Raw genomic sequence first — 5,608 nt, 5'->3', positions numbered from 1 at the left:
TCCTTCCTCTGTCCATGATGATGTACCTTTTCCTCCAAGATATTGAATGACTTCCTACAAAAGATATTGAAAGTTGCTTGTTCCCCAAGCACTTGAGAGGCAGTTAGCATGCATATATGCTTGTGATTCTGTGAACCTAAGTTGGTGTAGGAACACCAAACTTAGTTCCTTGCCTACTTCTATATGTAGCAGAATAAATACATGCATGAAACATCAAGTACTTTTATTAAGGAAATAAACTATGGACTATAAAACAAACTATGAACTAGAAAACAACTAAAAACTAGAAACATGACAATTGTTAAGCAGTTTCTCTGATGGTTTGGAGCCGATACTGATCATGATGAGGGTGCAATGTATTCTTAATGAAATTTTTGGTGGAACACCAAACTTAGCATCCAACATTCTCCCCTTAATTATTTTGGTGTGCAACACCAAACTTAGCTCTTTGCAATACTGAGAAATCTACTCAACTCTTTTATTAAATTAGCTATGAAGAGAAAATTACCTCAAGTTGGGTTGCCTCCCAACAAGCGCTTCTTTATTGTCACTAGCTTGACATCTTGTTCTTTGATCATGGAGGCTGATAAGCATAGTGCCTTAGCTTTTCTCCTCTTACTGTGAACTTCCTTCCGGTCTCCTCTTTGATGATTTCTAGGTGTTCAAGTGAAAGGATTCGGTTCACAGTATAGTACTCAGATAATTGTGGACACACCTTCATTGGTTGAGTGTTCATCATCACTTTATCCCCTGGTGAGAAGCCTTCAGTGGGGATTTTCTTGTTTTTCCACCCTTTTGGCCTCTTCTTCTTCTCTTCTTTCTTAGAAGATGATTCATGCCTTGGTGGTTCTTTATCTGGAGTGTTGAGGTTCTCATCTGGGGGTTTTAGATCTAGTTCCTCTTTGATTTCTTTAGTCTGTTGCACCATCTCTACTTCTTTCAAGCATGGATTTAGAAGTCTTGGAGTTAACTCATTGAATGCCTCCTTCAAGCTTTGATCCCCGGCCTTATCCTTCATACAATCTTCTTCTTGAGTGGGCTCATGCAGGGTTTTAAAAACATGGAATGCTAGGTGCTCATCATGTACTCTCAACAATAATTCTCCTTTTTCAACATCTTTCAATGCTCTGCCCGTAGCCAGGAAAGGCCTCCCCAGGATGATGGGAGTGTTAGGGTCTTCCTCCATATCCAGGATGACAAAATCAACTGGGAGAAGGAATTTTCCCACTTTTACCAGCACATTCTCTACAACTCCAAGTGCTTGTTGAATGGACTTGTCAGCCATTTGAAGAGTTATTCGAGTGGGTTTCAGCTCAAAAATTTTAAGCTTCCTCATAGGAGATAGAGGCATCAAGTTTATACTTGCACCAAGGTCACAGAATGATTTCTCAATAGTTATGTTTCCTATGGTACAAGGTATATAAAACCTTCCAGGATCATCCTTCTTCTCTGGTAGACCTCTTTGGAGAATGGCACTACACTCCATTGTCATTTCAACAATCTGTCCTTCCTTCAAGGGTCTTTTCTTTGTTAGCACTTCTTTCATAAATTTGGCATATAATGGCATCTGTTCAAGTGCTTCTAAGAAAGGAATATTGATGCTGAGTGTCTTGAATATGTTCAAGAACTTTGAGTATTGCTTATCCTCATTTTCTTTTTTGAATTTTTGAGGATATGGAAGTTTGGGGATATATGGCTTCATCCCTTCCTTCTTCTCTTGTAGTTGTGTTTCAGGGATGTCCTTATCTCTCTTTGAGCTTTTTGCATTCTCGGTCTTTCTATCCTCTTCACTTCTCTCTTCTGTCTCTTCTTGTGGAACTTGTTTGTTGTGTTCTTCCTGATTGATGGCTTCCTTCTCTCCAGTCTTCTCACTTCCTACTATGATTGCTTTGCACTCCTCCCACTTTGTAGCTTTTCCTTTGTCCCTTGGGTGGTTTTGAGTGGCACTAGGGGATGCATTTGGTTGCTTCTCACCCATCTCTATAATTTGTTTAGCTACTTGTTCCATTTGCATCTCAAGATTTCTGATTCAAGCTTCTTGGTTTTTGCTTGTTATGGCTTGATCTTTTCTTACTGCTTCTTGATCTTTTCTTGCTATTTCTTGATCTTGTCTGGCCATCTCTTAATTTTTCATGAGTTTTTCCATCATTATCTCTTGGTGCTTCATCATTTTTTCCATCAATATCTCCAAATTGGAGATTCTTTGAGTGTCTTGTGACGCTTGTGGCTGGTTGTGAGATATTGAAGGTTAATGGTAGGTGTTTTGGTTAGTGGTTTGGTTATTGGGTGGATAGTAACTGGAATTTGGGTGGTTGTTTTGGGGTTTTCTATATGGATTGGGGTTAGTGTTTTGCTAGTTGTGGTTTTGGTTGTTTCTTGAGTTATTTTGGTTTGAATTTCTTTGCCATGGTTGCTGATTTTAAGTGTGGTTATCTCCCCATCTTATGTTTGGATAGTTCTTCCAGGATGGATTGTAGGTGTCACCATAAACTTCATTTTGGCCTGAGCCTTGGTTGTGCATATATTGAGGTTGTTCCTGCTACTGATCTTCTTGGTTTTCTTCATTTTGTCCCCCTGTGGTTGATGGTTGACTTGTATTCACTATTGCAACTTGCAAGCTATCAATCCTCTTGGCCATTTGCTCAAACTGTTGTTGAATTTGCTGCTGCATCATTTTGTTTTGAGCTAGGATTGAGTCCACTCCTTCCAACTCTATCACTCCTTTCCTTTGTGATGGTTGGCGTTGCCTTTGGTGAGCAAAGAAATACTAGTTGTTAGCCACCATATCAATGAGATTTTGGGCCTCCTCTGCAGTTTTCATGAGTTGCATTGAGCCTCCTGCTGAGTAGTCAAGTGCCTCTTGAGCTTTCATTGTCAGTCCTTCATAGAAATTTTGGAGTTTATCCCATTCATTAAACATCTCAGGAGGGCACTTCCTGATTGGAGCCTTGTATCGTTCCCATGCCTCATACAAGGGTTCAACATCTGTTTGTGTGAATCTTTGTACTTCAGTCTTCAATCTAATAACTCTTTGAGGTGGGTAAAACTTGGTAAGAAACTTGGTTACTAGATCATCCCAATTGTTGATGCTGTCTCTTGGGAAAGATTCCAACCATTGAGTGGCTTTGTCTCTGAGGGAAAATGGAAATAGCAGCAATTTGTAACTGTCAGGATGCACACCATTGGTCTTCACTGTGTTACATATCCTCAGGAAGGTGGATAGGTGCTGGTTTGGATCTTCCAAGGGGCCTCCTCCATAGGAACAGTTGTTCTGCACCAAGGTGATGAGTTGGGGCTTCAATTCAAAGTTATTTGCATCGACATTTGGGGTCAGGATGCTACTCCCACAATGCCTTGGATTAGCAAATGTATATGAAGCCAATACTCTCCTTTGGGGCTGACCATTGTCGTTGGCCACTCCCAGTTGTGGATTTGTTGGATTTTCCTCCATTTCTTGGTTCTCTTCTCAACCTCCAAAGTGTTTCAGGATCAAAAGGTATGGATTCATCACTTCTTCCTTCTTACATAAACACAGAACCAGGAACCAAAATTAAACACTCTATTGCTAGAGTGAAGTTAGTGTTAGCTTAAGCAAAAATTCAAACAGTTAGTGTGTTAGTTAAAAATTAAAAAAACAGAAAAGAAAAAGTGCTTGATCTAGATCTCCACTTCACTTAATCATTGTCAATCTAATCAATCCCCGGCAACGGCGCCAAAAACTTGATGTGTGGAAAACGATCCAACACAAAACTCACCGGCAAGTGTACCGGGTCGCATCAAGTAATAATAACTCACATGAGTGAGGTCGATCCTACAGGGATTGAAGGATTGAGTAATTTTAGTTTAGTGGTTGATTTAGTCAAGCGAATCAAGTATTGGTTGAGTGGTTTGTAATTTGCAGAAACTAAATTGCTTGAAATGTAAAGGGGAAGGGAAAATTGCAGTAAATTAAAGAGCAGGAAAATAAAGGAGCTGAATCTTAAAGTGCAAGTAAATTAAATTGCAGAAACTTAGATTGCAAGTAATGTAAATGGCTGAAGCTTAAAGTGCAAGAAACGTAAATTGCTTGAATTGTAAAGGAATTGGGAGTTGGGATTGCAGAAATTAAACAAGAACAAGTAAATTGCATTAAACATAAAAAAGAAAATTGAATTGCAGTGAAGTAGATCTTAAACAGAAGAGTAAAATGCTTTGAGAATTTAAAAACAGAGAAAGCAATGCTTAATTTGCAGCAAAGTAAAAGAGGTTGAAGATCTCAGGAGTGGAAGAGACTAGATAACAAGTCTAGATCTCAAATCCTTCCTTGATCCAACAAGAACAATTGCAAAGGAAATAAAGAAAAGTAAATTGCAGAATTAAAGAGAAGATGAAGCAGTAAACAGAAATTGAAATTCAATTATGCAGAAGAAGTAAACAAGAGATCCCAAGGTGAGATTGAAACAGAAGTTCTTCAATTCTTCACCCAAGATCAAAAACAAGAAAATAAAAGAGGGCTCAAGCAAGAACCAAGAAGAAGAGAGATCAATTCTCCTTCCAAGTTCTCAGAAATACAAATTCAAAGTAAAAACTCAAAATGAAAATGAAAGTAAAAGGAAAATTCAAAGTAAAGTCTAGAGGTAGCAAAAAGAGGTCCTAATTACATCAAACTAACTCCTATTTATACACTTTCTATTCTTGAATTTTGGAATTTGGATGGGCTTTTGATTTGGTGAAGAAATGAATTAAGTTAGATTTTTAATTCAATTTTTAGCCCAAATGCACCTCCTAGGGGTAAGCTCAGTTGGAAAAACCAACTGAGCACTCCATTGTTGCTGCCCGTGTCATTTGGTGCGTGCGTCCCAGTCTTGACCGTGTCAATTTGTGGGGAGGAAGGGGAGGTAGTGCTCAGTTGGAAAAACCAACTGAGCTCCCCCTTGTGCAGCGCCTTGCTTGCTTCCTTGTTGCGCCAAGTTGTTGCTTGGCCGTGTCATGATGCGCATGACAAGCTCCCTTGTGAGCATTTGTTGTGCCAAAGAGTGGAAGGCTTGGGGAGAGTAATGCTCAGCTGCAAAAACCAACTGAGCTTTCCTTGGTGGCGCCTTGCCTTCAGCCTCAAGGTCCCAGGTTCAAATCCTGGTGGGAGCAAGTGGAGGAAATCTTTGAAGCTAATTTCCTTGGATGAGTGGGCACTCCTCCTTATGTTTTAAAGAATTCCCAAGTTCGAAACTTGGCTCAAGCATTTAAGCTATTTCCTCTTGATTTTCCTTGCAAGCTTGGTGGCACTTCTTCCTTATGTTTCAAGGAATTCCCAAGTTCGAATCCTGGGGGAAGCAATTTAGCTGTTTCTCTTGATTTTTCCTTGCAAGGAGTAGCGTGTGGTTCCAAGTTCGAATCCTAGAGGAAGCATTTTGGCTTATTTTTCATGATTTTCCTTATGCCTAGCAATATAATGTAGCTCTCCATTAAGTAAAGCAATTGAGCGCCTTTGCCTCCATGGAGTAGCGCCTTCTTGTCATCCCTCAGGTGCAAGCTTCAAGTCTTGGTGGCTTCATTTATGGGATTTTTGAGAGCCCCCGATAAAGCTCACTTAGTTAACTGAGCTTTATGCCATTTCCTTGCTTTCTTTAGT

This window comes from Arachis ipaensis, chromosome B04, assembly GCF_000816755.2.
Source record: "Arachis ipaensis cultivar K30076 chromosome B04, Araip1.1, whole genome shotgun sequence".
NCBI classification, from domain to species: Eukaryota; Viridiplantae; Streptophyta; class Magnoliopsida; order Fabales; family Fabaceae; genus Arachis; species Arachis ipaensis.
Note: the sequence above shows the minus strand (reverse complement) of the source record.